Source organism: Saccopteryx bilineata, chromosome 11 (assembly GCF_036850765.1).
Source record: "Saccopteryx bilineata isolate mSacBil1 chromosome 11, mSacBil1_pri_phased_curated, whole genome shotgun sequence".
In the NCBI taxonomy this organism is placed as follows: domain Eukaryota; kingdom Metazoa; phylum Chordata; class Mammalia; order Chiroptera; family Emballonuridae; genus Saccopteryx; species Saccopteryx bilineata.
In genome coordinates this window covers 21,674,764-21,693,842 of record NC_089500.1, presented here as the reverse complement: position 1 = coordinate 21,693,842, position 19,079 = coordinate 21,674,764, and the positions used below count along the sequence as shown (strand labels likewise).

General features: G+C 50.8%; 1 protein-coding gene across 1 annotated transcript in view; it reads right to left on the bottom strand.

Moving 5' to 3' along the window:
• Positions 1-19,079, bottom strand: part of ZBTB7C (zinc finger and BTB domain containing 7C) — a 333,977-nt gene that overhangs the window by 132,651 nt on the left and 182,247 nt on the right. Inside the window, exon 3 of the mRNA XM_066247012.1 lies at positions 7,869-7,930. The gene's annotated coding sequence lies outside the window, so the exon portion shown is untranslated. The remainder of the gene's footprint in view (positions 1-7,868; positions 7,931-19,079) is intronic.

The following is a 19,079-nucleotide window of genomic DNA, read 5'->3' as shown; positions in this document are numbered from 1 at the left end:
GGTAAATTAGATCAAAATGTGTGAGCATGTTACATTTACTGACCAACTACACTATGAATATGTCAGAGAATACACACCTGTCCTTAGGAAACATGTACTGAAGTATTTAGGTGTGACTTACCCTCAACTGGTTCAGACAAAATGTGTGTGTGTGAATAATTAAAAGAGAGTGCAGATGATAAAGGAAATGGGGTAAAAATTTAACTGCAGACGAGCCTAGGATATAAGGGTATTCTTTGTATTATTTTTGCAGTTTTTCTACAATTTGAAATTATTTCTGAATAAAACAAGTTTAAATGTATAAGCCAACGCATGAATGGTGCACCCTTCTTGGCAGGGGGCAGGCTCTCATCGGCAAGGGGACCCTTGGCAGGTGCCAGGTCAGGGGGCAGTTCTGCAATCAAGCCATCGGGGTTTCAGTGTGGCCTTGAGCAAGTGACATTCGTCTCTGACACCCCCCTCGGGGACCACTGGACAATTATAACAGATTATGCTGGCAAGGGCTGAGCTCGGGCCGGGCCACAGCAAGGGCTGGATCACCGAGAGCTGTCACTTTGCTGGCTGGCATAGCTTTTCATCAGCATAAACCCCCGAAGGGGGAGGGTGCAGGGCTGAGGGCTTCCTGCCATTCCAAGGGCCCCAGTGTGCTCCCACAGGACTGAGAGCCCAGGACAAGCAAACTGTCCCAAGGCTAGTCTCTGGCGGCTGAACTCAGAACCCTGGTGCTCTGGGCCTTGACCTACACCTCTCCTCACCTACAGAGTCCTTTCGCATCCGCTTGCACCCCCTCCAAGGCCCACTCCTCCACTCCCTGGGCACCTTGCTGGAGCTGCTCCAGTCCCCGCCTTTGGCTCTTTCTGGTGAGGGATCGATGTGGCATTTCAGTGTGGAGTCACTGTGGCCCCGGCTCTTCCCTCCCAGGGGAACCCCTGTGACAGTATTGTTCTGGTACATACTGGGAACCCTGGAAAACAGGCTGGGAGGGGCATGTTTCCCTGGGCTGGGGACTTGCTTGCAGGCCCTGAATGGGCCCTTATATCAGGTCTGCCCAGATGAGAATACTGGGCCACCCCCTGCACCCCTGGTCTCTCATTTGAGAAAGAGGCCAGTGTCATTGCCTCCCTGTGTCCTTCCAGATCACTCTCCACCCTGTGCCCTGGAGGCTGACCCCTTCAGACCACAGCGGTGGGACCCTCGCCCTCTGCCCTCTGTCCTGTCAGCTCAGCAGTAGGGTCCCAGGAGAGAGACAGGTCAGAGGGGATGTCGGGTGTATATGCCTGGGTTTCCTGTCTGCACGGAGTGTCTCGGGTCACAGCCCAGGTACGGTGGCCCCTTCCACAGCACCCCCCTTTGCATGTTCCTTTGGCCTCAGGGGTGTAACTGCACTCAGTGTTGGGGGACACTACCTGGCTCCTACCGATGTGCTACACCCTGCACTGACCTTTGGATCCCACTCTGTTCACACCGCCCTCTGAGTGTACCTTGTGTCTCCTGCCAGGGTCCTGCCTGATGCGGACACCTGTGGAGGGAGGCGGTGCCCTGCCTCTCACGGCTGCCATGTCACCAGGCTCAGCCCGGGACCCACCATGAAGCCATTCACACTGCAGAACAAAAGCAAGGGCTCCTCATCAAGCCTCCTTTTGGGGTTCACTGCTTCCCGTTCTAGCTTCATTTCATCTTTTCCTATTTTTCATATAACTGGATTTTTTTTTAAGTTACTGTTAACTGAGAAGCATGACAAGAAGGGAATTAAAAGAGAGAAAAGTTGGTGCAGAAATGCCTTTTTTTTTTTGGTTTAAACCCTTTGTTATCAACTCTTTAGGAGCCGATTCAACTGGAGAAACATGTGGCAGAACTCATTCTTCAATATTAGTTATGAGAGACACTCGGGGCTCTTTATTATTCATTCTATTAAAATCAAAATAGCCTGGCGACATCTCTGATGCATTGTCCCACTTGAAAGTGAAGAGGAAGGCCTTTCAGTGACAGAAATCCTGACTTGCTGCGTCTGAAACACTGGCAGGCCCAGGACAAAGTGGTAGCTCACAGTGTCAGGGCCAGCGGGCAAGGCTGCCTCTTCCTTAGCCCACCCTGCACTAGAACCCCCACCTCCACCCCCAGAAGGCCTCTCCTGGCCCCAGGAGTGTGGCTTCCGGTATGGAGAGGCACAACTGATTCAGAAGCGGGTGGCGGGGGTGGGGGCTCAGGGACCCCGAGGCTTAGAAATCACCAGTGCATTGTCCGTGCCGCACGCTGCCCTCCCCTCTGGAGGGAATGGCACAGTCTGGCTCTTGGCTCCAGTCTCACCGGGAGGAGTCACTGTGGTGTTTCTCCCTGGGCCCTGAGAAAGAGGGGGGTTTTAGGCTCAGTGTCGCTGAGGCCCGGGGAGAGACCAGAGCACCCAGCTACTGAGAGATGGCTAAGCAGGTCTGTGTCTGGTGGCCCAGGTTGCAGTCAATTAAAGTATGTCCTTCAGGGGACCTTCTGACTGGTTGGGGAGCCAGGGACACAGAGCCAGTGTGGGGCCTGCAGAAGGTCCGGGAAGGCAGAGACTCCTGGGGGCTGAGTGGACCGAAGAGGGCTTTGCTGGTCAAGCAGTGGAAAGGAGAGAGGAGAGAGCTGGGCTCAGAGGTCAGGGGACGGGGGGCAGGAAGTGAGCAAGGCAGGGCTGGAAGGACCCTGACTACAAGCAAAAGTATTTCTTCTTTTCTTTTTGCTTCCTTGAGTAATCCTAAATTCACTATTAATCTCCTAACACCTATCGTGTTGATAAATGTTGATTTCCCTGCACACCTGTTCATATTTCTGATGGAAATGTATTATAAAATCACTCCATTCGGCTGGTGATTACCATGGTAATCAGGCACGCTCCCTGACAGACCAGGACTCCTCTGGAAAACAAGATTCTGAAGATAGGGCCTTTCATTTCACTTATGTCTGCCTGGGGAAACGGGGGAGTGGAGCGGGAGTGGGGGGAGGTTCCTTCTCCGGGGAAGTCTTCACAGATAGCACAGCCCCAAGGGCCCAGAAGGATTCTGCAGGAAGGTGGAGGATGGGCCACACAGGGGCCAGGTAAATGGAGGCAAGTCCCGCAGACCTTGCTGCTCTGCAGTGTGCGTATGGCTGGGGCAGCTCTGCAGGGTGCCATGGAAAGACAGGATCTGAGCCCCCAGGTGCACAAGATCAGGAAGCTTGGCTAGGGTATTATTCAACTCTCCACCTCTACCACAGGAACCACCTCTGTGCCTCCTGAAACATTACAAAGATGTTATTATTATTGTTTCTACCTCTCACAGGGTTAGAATTGAAGGCCTGGTGAAAAGCCAACATATATGTACTATATTATTTAGTTCTGATGCAGTCTCTTTTGTTTTTAAGAGCTCTAACCAGACTGCTTGGCTTCAAATCCCAGATCCACCACTCACTCACTGTGTGACCTTGGCAAGTTTCTTCACTTCTCTGTTCCTTCTTACTTAGAAAAGGCAGACTGTGTAGCAATGTTGTGAGGATTAAGTGAATTAAGACATGTAAGATGGTTAGAATATACCTGTCACTTAAAAATTCCCAGAATGAAGCAGAGCTTCCCCTCACAGTGGATAGGGGACAGGGAGGATTGAGGCTACAGTCAGTACCCTAAATTTCGCACAAGTATCACCTCACCTCCTACTTCTAACACCCATTACCCTCTCTGAACACAGAGGGGACTGAGTCCCAAGAGCCCAAAGCTGCCTGACAGAAATGGTGCCTCCCTGCCCACCACTCTTTCTGTTTCCTTCCCCAAGATGTTGGTTTGCTGGCCTTTGGATGTCCTGTTTTCCACCCAAAACTAGGACCTGCTCTGCCTTCTCATGCCCAGCCAGCCCCTGATGCCGACTGCAGCCCTGGGAAGCTCAGGCCTAGTGGTCGCAGGGTTCTGGAACACTCACATCCTGAAAGTATATGGACATCAACAGCTTTTAATCTCTCCTGCCACTTCCCATTTGTGAGATGTTATCTAACTAAAAACAATCACCGTAATAATAATAGGTACATTGATTGTTTACACTGTTCTAGGCTCTACACTAACTTCCCCTTTTAATATAATATTTGTCATTAATGGAATTATTTTACATTGCACCCGATATGGTATAATCCAAATCAGGCCAAGAGCTGCAGGCTCTGCCTTACAAAACCAGCCGCACCAGAGGCAGCCGACAGGCCATTATTCTGTGTCCTGCTGACTCGAGAGCAGTGATAAGGAAACTCCACCAATTTGATGCTTTATCTGGTTGCAGGTTGAGGAAAGATATTATTTCAATCAAGATAATGATTCTATTTCTTGGATGGAAATGAGATTTTTTTTCATTGCCTTGTGGGGGTACCACCAACATCTGTCTTGGGGCTTGAACAGGTTGCGCCCACATTAGAGGATTTTCTTGTAACCCGAGAGAGAGAGAGCATCAACATGAAGGAGAAATGGAAGGAGGGAGCTCCCCGGTAAGAGAAAAACGTACGTGCCAGGCCTGCAGTTACCCAGTGAGTTCTACGTGGACACGAGACAAAACCGGCAAAACCAAGCTTCGAGGATAAGCGTGCAGGGTGAGCCTGACGGTCTGGACTTCAAACGAGGCCAACGGCCTATAAAGGCAACAACGATGACGAAGCTGCTCAGAGCAGACTTAGTTATGACAGGACCTCAGGTGTCTCCTAGGCCTGCCTGTCACGTAGGGTAGACTTCCTGTGTGACTGCTGACAGATGACCCAGCCGCTCTTTCGACACCTTCCGTGTATGACAGGGAGCTCGCCGACAAAGACTCCTGTTCCATCACTGACCCGCCCCTGCGATGGGAAGGGACCCCCAAATGATATAGCCCAGTCACTTTGTGAAAGGAAGCCACAGTGAAGACTCACGAGGTCTGACCCTGCAGGAGATCAGAACACTCTCAGGGAACAACACATCTCGGTAAGTCATCGAGCAACGTGCAAATTGCGTGATATGATAAATGCAGTGAGACTGCAGTCATTGGGATTAACAAGTGGACTTAGTGAAATTTCAAATTATTTTAACTATTTGGACATTTCAAGGGCTGTAATACAGCCTCTCAAACTCTTTGCATGTGATTCCTTGTAATGAGGAAATAATAATTTGCAATTCTTAGATCAATGGGTCATGTAGGGGTTCTAAAGAGTTTGAAGATGTTTGTAGAGCTTTTATGAATTTTGAGCACTCCACCGAGAGCTGACCCAGGGAACTGCTCTCTCCAAAGAAAAGGCACATTTCCGCTCCACCCTTTGGAACAGCCTCAACTGCAGTAGGGGGGCCGTTACCGCATCAGACTCACGGAACCTTGGGAAGCTTAACCGCACCTTTGCTGTTGCGCACAGACTACCCCCGCTCAGTCGTACAAAACCCCAGTAATATTGGGAATAAGACTTTTCAGTCTACCTTTGGCACTTCTGAGTATAAGAACATAAAGAATAAAATTACAGTTAAAAGGTGCACAGCTGATGCTATTGGTTTCTATTTTAATGCCTATACTCTTGAACATGCAAACTTACTAGAATGAAAATCACTGCTGGGTCAGGCGGAAACCACATCTGGCTGTCTTCACAACAGGGGTGCCCAGAGACCTTGTGGAAAATGCAACAGATGCCCCACTCAGATCCCTTCTGCTGCTGGGGCACCCCCTCCCAGCTGCCTTCACCGGTGATGTTCTTGGACCCTTCTCATGGTCAGGGTGACGCCCTAGAGGCTGCATCAGCAGCTTCGTTCTGGGCGCCGATGACTAATGAGGGGCCCCTAAGGCCTGCCGCTTGCCTCCAATACAGACCTCACTGAACTACAATTTACAGGGGTCATGCTAAGCAGGAGCTCACCCTGGCATATCTCCGCTCAGTCACTCCTTCCCCTGAGCTTTCCTCTCTCCCTGACAGGTGTTCCCTCCGTTCTCCCTACATACATCCAGTGCACCTGAATCCTGGTCTCAACTCTGCTTCTAGGGAACCAACCAAAATCAGTCACCAATGGCTCAAAATGGAGCCCTCTTGTGTCTTTCCAGAGGGTGGCCCCTGGTGACAGAAGCACGCATGAGCCGCCTTCCTTTAGGGCAGAACCATGATTACCTTCTTATCCACCCAAAGACCAGCGGCTGACATTACATATCTATGAAAGTGCACACAGCATAATGCGGACCATCCGGAACAGGGAGTTCCCACAACCAGACCCCTGTAGGACCACACAAGTACTCCTCTTTCCCAGAATGAAGATCAGGAGGCAGGGGCAGAGCCAGAAGGCCTGTCCCATAATCAGATATCGAGTTAAGTGCAGCAGAAAGTCAGTGTGAACCTCAGCTCTACCTCTCATTAGCTGAGTGAACTTGAACAAAATGCTTAACTACTCTGAGCCTCAGTTTCCTCATCTGTAAAATGGCAATACCTGACGGCGCCTCTGTGGAGCTCACACAAGTCAATCCTGTGGAGCACGCTGCAAAGTGGCAACGCTACGTAAATGATGGTGGTTGTTCTTGAGCTTTAGAACCAACTAGCTTCCTTTGGTTGCTTGGAGCAAATAATTAACCTTTCTGAAACAAATAAATCCCAGCTGCCCCACATCCTGGGCCTAGTACCACAGAGCTCCCTGTGGGAGAAGCAGCTCCAGGGAAAAGTACGTAAACACTAAGAACACTGTCCTCCTGGTGGCTGTCCATCAGAGGTCAGGGTGTGTCACCATCACTGATCTCCTGAGTGTCTGGTGGCCCCAGGTTGCATTTGCAGATATCTGGGGAAGGCTGTGTGTGTGTGTGTGTGTGTGTGTGTGTGTGTGTGTGTGTGTGTGTCTGAAATACAGGGAGGATCCCCAATGTGAATTTCCTACAATCTATCCAGTGTATATATTGACGTCAGTACAACCTTGAATTTGGTGAACGCGAAAAATCCATTATGGCCATTTTCACGCCATGAGTCACAGACAAACTGGCAGGAACTTAATTTTATTTACATAGATGAGGGACACTTTATTCCATCCTGATTCTCTGCACATGAATTACTTATGAAGCCATTTCAAGCCCTTTATCTCCTGGCTCTGCCCAACCTCACCAGCTCCTCAGCAGTCCCATGTCTATGACATCCTCCTCCATGTAGGCCTTTGGGAATTCCCATCCTGGCCCCTCTGCCCTGTTTCCCCCTCCTCCATCAGCCCAATTCAAGTTTCTCTTTCCCCAGAGAGTCTTCCCTAGCCACTCTTTGTTACTAGCATGTCACCTGTGCCATGAGAGCCAGGACAGGCCTGTCTGCCTGTCCATAGTTTTTTAATGGTCTCATGTGCAGATCTCTTCTCTTCCCACACAGGACTGACAGCAACTCCATAAGAGCCCAAACCTGCTGCTTCTCTTGTATTCCTCAGAGGCTCCAACGTGCCAATTAGTCTCAGATTAAGAAATGGATTGGGTCACATGACCTATCTTAGTTTAACACACAGTTAAAGGGCCTATATGAGAGTTTACTGTTCTAAATAGGGTCAACACAGCAGCAAACTTAGAATTGTACAAACTGTTTGTGGCTTCAGGGTAAAAAAAAAAAATGCACACCTTCCTTATCCCTGGAGGATCCTGCTCTCCCTGGGCCAATCAACCAGAAGGGAGCATGCTCTTTCCCAAGCTAGTGGGAGTGCTCTCTACTTAGAGAGCAGAGCCAGGGTTCAAACCATGTGCTTCAACTCGAAGCCTTCCAGTCCTGGGTCTAGCCCCACCCAGCCAGAGGCACCTTCTGGAAGAAGAACCAAAAGCCAATACCATCAAAGTCATACCCCCTTCCCTAAACAGGGACACACACCCCCCACTCCTGAGGAACATGTCAAACCACAGACCTAAAAAAGCAAAATTCATACTCACAAGCAACGACGCCTTTGTCTTAAATTTCAGGCGAGCAGTGTCTCTGCAAACCTGCTCATTTCCTGCAAAGAGAAGAAACGGACGGAGAAGCATATTAGCATCTGCTCTGAGCATCCTTCGGCAGTTTCCTGGCTGACCTCGCGCTTCGGCACCTTCTCTGCATTCTCACTCCCAGCAGCACTCTCCCCTCCCAGGAACACAGTGTGCTAGTTGGGTGGGCGCCCAGGGCTCCCCGCGGGGTTCCACCCCTCCCAGGCAGGAGACTCAGTCCACATCGCCTCCCTCCCCCTCCCCGGCGCCATGCCAGTCTCAGATTGACCACTGCCTCCAATTCCCTGAAGGCACTGGGCTTCTTCCCACTCTGGAGTGAGGCCTCCTCTTCAGTAGCATGGGGTTGCCTAGCAACCCCGTGCGCCAGCTCGGAAGGCCTTCCTAAATTGGACCTCCCAGCACAGGGCATCTCCTTGTACAGCTGCCTGAATCTTAACAATCTGGTTCTGAATAATAACACAATGGTAATTGCATGCATGGGCCCCAAACTACATTTAAATAACGTTCAAGAGCTGACACAAACCAACAAAGGCCAGAGAACGCATTGCGGAGGTTGACTGTAAGGCCAGGCAGGACGGTCTGTGCGGGAGGGAGTTGACACCAAAGACTTGAGTTAATGACAATGCCAACCTGAACTGTGAATTCTCCTGCCTTTCTGTCTGAGTGTGTCACCACTTTAATGTGTTTTAAGTGACTTTGGGATCTGTAGAGGCAATTAATGCCCAGAGGTAGTGATGCTTCAAGACAGGACGTCCGTTAGTTCTTCTTTCTGCGGGGAGCAGGCCAGGGGGAGGATGCAGGATGGGGGGGTGGATACAGGACAAGGAGGGAGACAGTGCACCAGTGATTCCCCTTGTCATTCACCAGCATGGCTAAATACAGTTTAGAAGATGGGAGGAAGAACTTACCTAGCAAGAGCACTAAACACTTGTTCCCTTAGTACCTTAGTAGGGGACAAATTCAAAATGACTGATGTCTTTAAGGATAAGAAGAGAAGGCAAAAAGGCATTGACACTGGCTAACGTGCAGACTGAAGGGGCTTAGCATGGTGTGGGGAAAGGCCACACACGCCAGAGCGCAGCCTTCAGCCTGTGTCCCTGGCAGAGGGTAACGCAGAGCTCTGCTCAAGGCGAAGAGCCTTCAGATAGGGGGCAGCAGCTGGCAACCTGCGGCTCGTGGAGTGATAGCAGCAAGGGCCCGCAGTCGGACCTGGCATTTTGAAAGTATAAAGCACTTTTTTTTAAAGCACAAAATGCTCCTGCAAGGGACTTAAACAGGTATGTGCACATCAATGTTCATAGCAGCATTATTCATAGTAAGCAAGAGATGGATGTAACACAAGTGTCCATTGATGGATGAATGAATAAACAAAATGGGGTATATGCCCACAATGGAATGTTATTCAGCCTTAAAAAAAAAAGGAAATTCAGACATATGCTACAACATGGATGAATTTTGAGGGTGTTATGCAAAGTCAAATAAGCCAGACACAAAAAGACAAATACTGTAAGATTTCACTTATATGAGGTCCCTAAGTAGTCAAATTCACAGACAGAAAGTAGAAGAAAGGGTACCAGGGCCTGGGGCAGTGAGGAGCGGGGAGTTAGGGCTTAATGGGTACAGAGCTTCAGCCTGGGAAGACGAAAACATTCTGGAGATGGGTGGTGGTAAAGACTATGCAACAATGTGATGTACTTAATGCCACTAAACTGTACACTTAAAAATAGCTAACAAGGAGTTAGCTATTAAAAATAGCCAGTGGTGGCTCAGTGGATAGAGTATCAGCCTGGGATGCTGAGGACCCAGGTTTGAAATCCTGAGGTCGCCGGATTGAGTGCTAGCTCATCTGGCTTGAGCACGGGCTCACCAGCTTGAGCGCAGGGTTGCTGGCTTGAGCATGGGATCATAGACATGACCCCATCGTTCCTGGCCTGAGCCCAAAGGTCTCTGACTTGAAGCTTAAGATCACTGGGGCTTGAGCCCAAAGTCGCTGGCTTGAACAATGGGTCACTGGCTTGGCTAGAGCTCTCCAGTGAAGGCACATATGAGAAGCAATTAGTGAACAACTGAAGCAATACAACTATGACCTGATGCTTCTCATCTCTCTCCCTTCCTCCCCTCCCCCTTAAAAAAATAACATAGTAAATTTTATGTTATTATATTTTACATATATTTTAATGCCCCTGCAATAATAGCACAACCTCATAGAATTTCTCTACAAGACTTTTGTCTATATTTATCGAATTGGCCCATGCCATTCACAGGCTTTGACAGGGACACTGTCACCAGGGTTTAAGGACAAACTGAAGAGTGTGACTCTGGGCCAGGGAGACCTGTGGCTTGTAAGCACGGTGTTTGTGCGGTGTAGTCACAGACAGAGGTGTTTGAAGATGGAGAAACAAAAAGTACAGAATTCTCTTGTGCCCACCTCCACCATCACTCTCTAGAATGTGGCCTCCTAATACCCAGAGTCCTATTCACCATATCCTATGCTTCCTCCTCCCCTAGTCACACGGGCTGCAATCGCAACCCCATTCTTACCCTTTGCTCACTCTGTGCTCCCTGCCTACAAAGTCCTTTCCTCTGCCCACCTGACCTAGTCCTACTCTTTCTAGGGGACCTCCATCAAGTTCCCCTCTTCCACCAAGCCTTCTTAGATACCTCCCACGTCTGCTTTCTCTGAACATTGGAGTCCACAGTGAAACACTTGCCTAGGTTCAACCTTATGTTCATGTCTGAAGTGTCGCTTATCCCAAGAAGTCCCTAGCAGGACTGCTGGTCAGGGATTGTCACTAAATATTTTGTCTGCCACAAGCCCTGGCTCAAGGCTGGGCACACAGTTGGCTGCTCAAGGCTCTCAGAAGCGGCCTTTTCTCAGGGAATCTGACCAGCAGCTCCTTCCCGGGCGCTGGGGCCACAGCAGGCTGCACCTGGAGCCCCGCAGCTTAGTATTCCAGATGGGTGTGCAGTTCCTGCCAGTCATTCAGAGCTGTCCCTCAGTGTGTGCGACAAACAACTGAGCATTCACAGATTTTATTAATTTGGAAAGGTCATTAGAGATAACAGTTTCTCCAAGTGAGTGTGATTTTTTTTTTCAGTGGCCTGATTCTTTTCTTGGAATGTCTTTTATGCCTTAAAAAACAACAACAGTGTTACAAGTATAAAGCAGGGGAGGGGGACCAGGCTCGAGACAGGAAGCGCCGATGGGAACTTGGATAAGCCTCTTCCCCGCTCAAAGCCGTGGTATCCTCTGCAAAAGAAGGGCGTGGACACTAAGGTCCCTTCCAACTCAAACAAAAAGTTATGAACTGGGATGAGAATGTCAAGTTAGCAACTTTCCAAGCTAACAGTTACTCCCCACCCCACCCATCTACCAGGTGTTGGCCCCATCTCCCCTCTGAGGGGTAAGATGCCAGTTCCTAACCCCTTCAGCCGGGTTTGAGCCCCAGTGCTTGCAGCTGCTCCCCAGACCCTGACGTGAGGGCTCCCAAATCCGACAATCTGGCTGCCTTACTCTCGTTAGATCATTAACGAATGCTCCAGACTAATAACGTGTTTTCTCGAATCTCCAGAAAAAGGCTGGAAATGGGCCAAAAGGCATCATCTAGACTCCATCTCCACAACGCCCAGCTTTGTGCCCAGGCCACACTGTCTGTCCAGGGCTAGACCTCTGCAGGCAGGTGCCTGTGGTTGCCCCCTGGAGGGAAAGAAGCAATCTCCAAAGAACGGAGGGCTCTGCAGGCTCCAGCCTGCTGTCATGGGGAGAAACAGCCCCGGACCAGACTGTGAGTCCAGCGTTCCTCCCTTTCTCTATCCTCGTCCCTCCTCTCTCTGCCCCGAGTACAGACTGGAAAGTGGGAGGCCTATGTGTGTCTGCAAACGTGCCCACGAACACCCACGCCCCACCTCCAGATTGCTCCTAGCAGTACGAAGTCTAGGTATAAACCAAACCTGTATGACTAACAACTTAATGCTAATATTAACATTAGCATTAATATGAGTTAATATTAACCAGTATTTGTGTGATGCTTTATACTTAAAAAGATGCTCCTGGACTTAGGATAGGGCTACGTCTAGTAAACCTTTATTAAGTTGAAAACAGAGTATCGGTTCTTTACCCTCGTGATCCTGGGGCTGACCAGGAACTGTGCCACTGCCCAGCATTATGAGGAGTATTGTCTTACAAATTGCTAGCCCAGGAAATGACTGACATTCAAAATTTGAAGTACAGTTTTCTACTGAATGCATATTGCTTTCACACTGCTGTAAAGTCGAAAAATCTTAAATCAGGTATCAACTGTATTTTACCACATATTTGTTAGGCAGGTAGGATAGATTCCTCCCATTTACTGAGCACCTGCTGTATCCCAGAGTCTCTGCTATCTGCTGGGATGCAGACAGACATGAAGAGGTGTGGATCCTGCCTGCAAATTGCCTCCAGGAAGCATTATGGTTGGGAAGACGGAGGCAGAGAACTGGGTGACTTTCTCAGAGTCACCCAGCTAGCATTAGCCATGCTCACACCAAGCCCTCGGACTCAGTGGCCTTTGCCAACTCTTCCTGCAGGGCCTGTAAATTTAGTATGAAGTTTAGCCTACACAATGTCACACTGAAGGGACCAGCCAGAGGATGGCATGGTTTGGGAACAAATGGGAGTTTATGTGCAAATTGAAATAATGCTCATGTCAGGTGATGTTTAGCCCTGGATGCCCAGACACACAGGCCCTGGGCTGGGGACAGATCACAGCCCGGTGCACACATGTCCTGTCACCTCATGGCCTTTCGATAAAGACCATTCTCACCTGACCAGGCGGTGGCACAGTGGATAGAGCATCAGACTGGGACGCGGAGGACCCAGGTTCGAGACCCCTGAGGTCACCAGCTTGAGCGCAGGCTCATTTGGTTTGAGCAAAGCTCACCAGCTTGGACCCAAGGTCACTGGCTCGAGCAAGGGGTTACTCAGTCTGCTGAAGGCCCACGGTCAAGGCACATATGAGAAAGCAATCAATGAACAACTAAGGTGTCGCAATGAAAAACTAATGATTGATGCTTCTCATCTCTCTCCGTTCCTATCTTTTTGTCCCTATCTGTCCCTCTCTCTGTCACTGTAAAAACAAAAACAAAAACACCGTTCTCTTATCAGCAGCCTTTGTAGACAGGCTGCCTTGAGAGCTGATGCAAACTCATAAAACCTCTGGTTTCTTTTTCTTTTTAAATTTTATTCATTTTAGAGAAGAGGGTAGAGAGAGGAGGGGGAGGAGCAGGAAGCATCAACTCCCATATGTGCCTTGACTGGGCAAGCCCAGGGTTTCAAACCTGCGACCTCAGTGATCCAGGTCAACGCTTTATCCACTGCGCCACCACAGGTCAGGCTGGTTTCTTTTTTAATCCGCCTAACTTTCCTCTTCTAGGACCTGCCACAGCACTTACAATCAGCATGTGATGCAAATTTGTATTGTTCTTCTCGGAGTCTCTTGACTGTTGAAAAATAAAACATCCCTGCTTAGAGAAGCCCAAGAAATTCCTCACTTTACAGTCGGGGCACCCAAGCCCAGACAGGGCAAATGACTTGCCCAGAGTCACACCAAAGATGAGAACAGAACCAGAACCCGGGTCTCCAGGCTCGCAGCCCAGCGCCTGCACACATCCACATTGCAACGGTGGGAGGGTAGGTTCACACTGTGTCCTGCTTACTCGGGGTCCCCTCATCAGCCCCTCAGCAAGCACACGTGGTTGGGAAGGGGCTCTTTGATGTGTTCCTTCCCCCCAACGACACTGAAGTGACTGGCTCCACCGTCTCATCTCTAGGGCTGAGCCTCACAGAGGCACGGAAGCCAGGAGAGGTGACCCAGCGTACAGTGAGGTTATAGTTTCTGCTGCAGGGCCCCTTGACTCCTAGGAAGCCGTAATGCACTGTGGTTTAAAGTCATACTGGTCCTGCCATTGACCATCTGCGTGGCCTTGGGCAAGTGACTTAACCTCTCTCTGCTTCAAATCTTCACCAGCAAAATGGGCAGAATAATGGTACCTACCTCCCACCCCACAGGTGGAAGCAAGGATGAAATGAGAAAATGTGGAGACACTCTTGGCACAGCGCCTGCCATCTGTGTGCGTTCACATGAGGCCATTGCGACCAGCTTTTCCCTGGGCAGCCAGCTCCATAAGGGGGACCCTGTCTGTGGTGATCTAAGTCCCCATGTCCAGTGTGGAACTGACACATAAAAGAGAGTTGACTGCACTGCTGTGGAAAGTGCCGTTGGGACCAGTGGCTGCCCAGCAGCCGACAAGAAGAGACCTGGTAGGATGAGCTGTCACTGAGGGCGGGTGGCTCAGGTTGGTCAGCTCAGGTCTGTGGTAACAGAGAGACTGCGCTGCTCCTCCCAGGACCCAGGACCCCCCCCCCCACCCCCCGCAGAGGCTGTGTTGGGCGGGGTGCACTTAGCTTTTCCTCTGATATTAAAATCAACACCCTGGGGGGATGGGGTGCTGGGTGAAAAAAGTGAAAGGATTAAGACAAAGAAACACACCTTATAGAGACAGACAACCCTGTGGGGATCGCAGGAGAGCAAGGGGTGGAGGGAGGTGGGGGAGGGGGAGGGGATAGATGGTGATGGAGGGAGACTTGACTTGGGGTAGTGACCACACAATACAGTGTACAGACGATGTATTGTCGAGTTATACACCTGAAACCTATATAATTTTATTAACCAATGTCACCCCAATAAATTCAATTAAAAATTTAACATTAAAAATATAAAATCCATACCCTGGAATGAAATCCATACCCTGTGTGTGGAATGCACAATGGCACAACCACTTTGGGAGACGGTTTGACACTTTCTTACAAAGCTAAAACTCACTCTTAGCATAGGACCCAGCAACCACACTCTTAGGAGTTGTTTTACCCAAAGGAGCTGAGAACTTATGACCACACAAAAGCCTGCACATGGATGTTTATAGCAAATTTATTCATAACTGCTCCAAACTGGAAGCAACCAATATGTCCTTTGTAGGTGAATGGATAAGTAAACTGTAGTACATCCAGACAAGGGAATTTTATTCAGTACTAAAATGAAGTGAGCTATCAATCACAAAAAAATATGGAGGCAACTTAAATGTATCTATCACAAGTGAAAGAAGCCAATGTGAAAAGGCTATGTACCGTATGATTACAACTATACGACACTCTGGGAAAGACCAAAAGGAGACAGTGAGAGATCAGTGGCTCCCGGGGGGAAGAGCTGAGGGATGGATAGGTGTGGCACAGAGGAATTTTAGGGCCGTAAAACTGCTCTTTATGACACTGGAATGGTGGATACCCGTCATTATACATTTGTCAAAACTCATAGATTGTACACCACCAAGAGTGAACTATGGACTGTAAACTATGGACTTTGGTGATTATGATGTACCAATATTAGTTCTCCAATTGTAACAAATGTACCACACTATTGCAGGACATTAATAAACAGGGGAAATGGGGGGAGAAGGGAGGAAGAGGGTGTATAAGGACTCTCTGTACTTAATGCTCATTTTTTCCATGAATCTAAAACTGCTCCAAAAAATAAAGTATATTAAGCCCCCCCCCAAACACAACCCTCAGGTAAATCAGTACACAGTCTATCCCTGTGCCCCTACTGGCATCCAGGACCCATTCTGGGGACTTGGGGGAGGGGCAGGAGGCCAGCCCGACCCTCCCAACTGGAGGTATAACCATGTCAGGCCAAAATGTTAGAGACAGTGTGGGAAAGCCAAGTAGGGGAGCCAGCAGGACCCCCAGCTAGTGACACAAAAAGGGCCATGATCACAGCAACTAGGACAGCTCTGGCTACTGGGCAGTGACTCAGCCTTCATCTGTCCTCCCTAGGCACAAGCCTGGCGCCAGGCTCAGCCCCCTGCCTTCCAGGGGGGGGGCAGGGGAGAATAAGAAAAGGCTCAGCCCCCTGCCTTCCGGAGGGGGAGGGCAGGGGAGAATAAAAAGAGGCTCAGCCCCCTGCCTTCCAGAGGGGGGGGGCAGGGGAGAATAAGAAAAGGCTCAGCCCCCTGCCTTCCAGAGGTGGGGGGGGAGGGGAGAATAAGAAAAGGCTCAGCCCCCTGCCTTCCAGAGGTGGGGGGGGGAGGGGAGAATAAGAAAAGGCTCAGCCCCCTGCCTTCTAGAGGTGGGGGGGCAGGGGAGAATAAGAAAAGGCTCAGCCCCCTGCCTTCCAGAGGGGGGGGGCAGGGGAGAATAAGAAAAGGCTCAGCCCCCTGCCTGCAAGCCAGACCACACCCAGCCACTTCCTGTTCCCTCCACCCCCCAATCCAGATACAGTAGGTGACTGGTAAACGTTTGCTGAATTAAACAGTGACCAACTGTATGCCTCCTGCTCTGCCCATTAAAGAAAGAACCGGACTGTATACCTCCCTGAACCCTGAGCTAAGTATTTGCTGAACAGAATGAAGAGCAGAATTCAGGTGGGAGTGACACCCCTGGGGAGACCTTGTCTGTGGCTGCGGGGCCGCTGTCCACAGCCCTGAGAGCGTATCTCCTAGGGGCCACCCCTGGCACATGCTGGCTGCTCGACCCTGAGCCCCACCCGGGAGGGTGGATGCACCCCTGTCCTGGCTGGGAAGGGGCTCAGAGGTCCGTGTGCCCTGAAATGGGGTGGCAAGCATGTGGAGTCATTTCCAAGCAGCCTATGATGACAGCAGGGAGGCCAAAGAGGAATGAAGGCCGTGGGCTCAGCAGCCCCCCGTGGGGAAGCCCGGAAGTGTCTGCAGAGAGTGAACTGGGGTCCAGCCCTTCCCACCTAGCCCAGCAGGGATTCAGAGAGAGAGGGACAGACAGACAGACAGATAGGAAGACAGAGACAGAAAGAAAGGAACTGTGTGTGTGTTGCTGGGAAACGGCATCCTCTACAACCAAATCTTCCCTCCTTCAGTCATTGCTGTGGGGGTGACGGCCCCTGAAGTCCCAATATCTGTGACCTTGGCCTAGCATCTTAAAATAGCTCTGAGAAGGAAGGAGGGCTGAGCCAGGAGTCAAAGCCAACAGTTGGGGCCGGGGCCTGGGAGAGGGGGAGGGGAGAGCCTGCCCGGAACAAAGGCCTCATCTCCCTGTCAGGCTGCAGGCCCAGCCAGCTGCTCAGCCACGCAGTCTCATTTTGTCCCACCTCAAGGCAGTGTTCTGGGCTGGGCAGGGCTGAGGGAGCACTGGCAGCCGGGACCGGCCTGGAGCTGCTGGGACAGAGCGATAGTCGCTCAGCCCCCTGGCCGCCAGCGGCCCCTGTCCCGATGCCCGCTGAGGGGCCCTGCCCCTGCGTTCTGCCTGCTACAGCTGGTGGATAACTCTCAGCGAGAGCACGGGTGGGTGCGGGGAAGGACCGAGGATAGTCAGTATTATAATACTAACAGTTCCCATTTGGAAGAAGGAAGGCGTGTTTTTCTATAACACAAGGGAAAGCAAACATAAGAAAGTCTTCGTGTCTGCTGGGCCCACGGAGACGGGCTCAGCGAGAGCTCCTCCCTGCAGGGGTGAGGGGAGAAGCGGGCTCTCACGGGCCTCACGTGGGCTCTCTGTGCCCCGTGTCACCGGCTGATGGTGTGTGAGGAGGCACAGGCTGGGGACTGCCTCAGTGGTACCCCCAGCCCAGCCTGCCCGGTTCTGCTGCTGCGCAGGGCTGAGACTGCAAGGCTGGCAATGGGCAACTGCTGGGAAGCACGCCAGCGGGCAGTGGGGCAGTGAGTCCTCGCAGGGACCAGTGTCAGGCAGGTGACGGTGGCATCTGACAGAGCTCCAGACAGCAAAGCAGGGAGGAGGCCTGGTCTGTCTTCAGTGACCACAGGAGCCTCCTCCTGCCTCTGTGGGTTTTGCCCGTTGCCCTATTTCCTGGTGCCCTGAGTCCTCTGACTCATACTCTTCCCTCTATCTAAAACTGCTTTCCAGAATGTTCCATCCCCACCTGGTGCCCCAAGCGGCAGGCGTACTTAGTGCCAGCCCTTCTTCTCAAGTAGGAGGAAACATTGAGCCCCTGGGAAAGAGATTCATTTTACTTTTCAGTTTTGAACTCCACTGTTTACATCACAACGGCTAATCTGACAGTGACGTCCAATGACAAGTCACACATAGGCAGTGCGGATGGGGTAATGGATGTCGGGAAAGGGGGCAGGCAGCCCTTAAAGCAGAAGGGGAGCCCCTGAGAGAGGGCTGCTGCCAAATCTGTCCCCTCCAGCCCCTGGCCCTTACCCTCCTGGCATTGGACCACCCCTCCCAACACGGAGCCTTGGTAAGGAAGCCATAAATTTTATAGTCCCAACCGGGACACTTTTGAGAGGCAAAGGGGATACTGTTAATTGTTACCCAGGGCAGCAGGCATAAAGTAGCTCTTCAAGGCCAAGCGAGATGTGCCACCCCAGCAGTGCCAATCAATCTTTGGGGCTTGGGAAAACCCAGTCACAGCTCTTTTCTGGAACTTCCATGGCATGACTGCCCTACCCACCCAGCTTCCTGTCCCAGGAGGAGGTATCAGAACTGTCTTGAGAGAGGCCACCACGCCTATCTAAGCCCAGGTGGAAGCACTACATACATCCATGTGACATGTAAGAACTCTCCTTTCCAGCCCTGCCTACCCTCAAGATTCCCCATCACAGATACTACTTCCTGTAAGAGGTCTGCCCAGATCCCCCATTTCTCTCAGCACACTGTCTCTCACCTGTCTGATTTCCTTGTGCATGTGGCCATCTCCGCCACCAGCTTATCATCTCTGGAAGGCAGGCACTGTCATGTGTCTTTGGTCTCCAGACCCTCCTGTTCCTCCCTCTCCCTGCCACCCCAGTGCCTGGCTTACAAGAGGTCTCTGACTTCAAGTTGCTGGACAGAATCGAGTTGAATGGACTCCTGCAACTTCCTGTTTAGTACTTAGTTTTTATTGAAAAAACTTCCTCTCTCTCTCTCTCTCTCTCTCTCTCTCTCTCTCTGCAATGGTATTTAATTAGTTTATATACTACTTGATTAAATTGCATCATTATAATAGCAAGTTCCACTGGCATAAACAGGTTTGGGAGCTAAGCCTCGAGGAAAGCATTCAGCTCAGCTGGTGGGAGCAGATGTGGTGGATATTCTGGACAGCTCCCTTCCTGCCCCAGGCGTTCCTCCAGCTGCGGGCATCCGTCAGGGGGAAT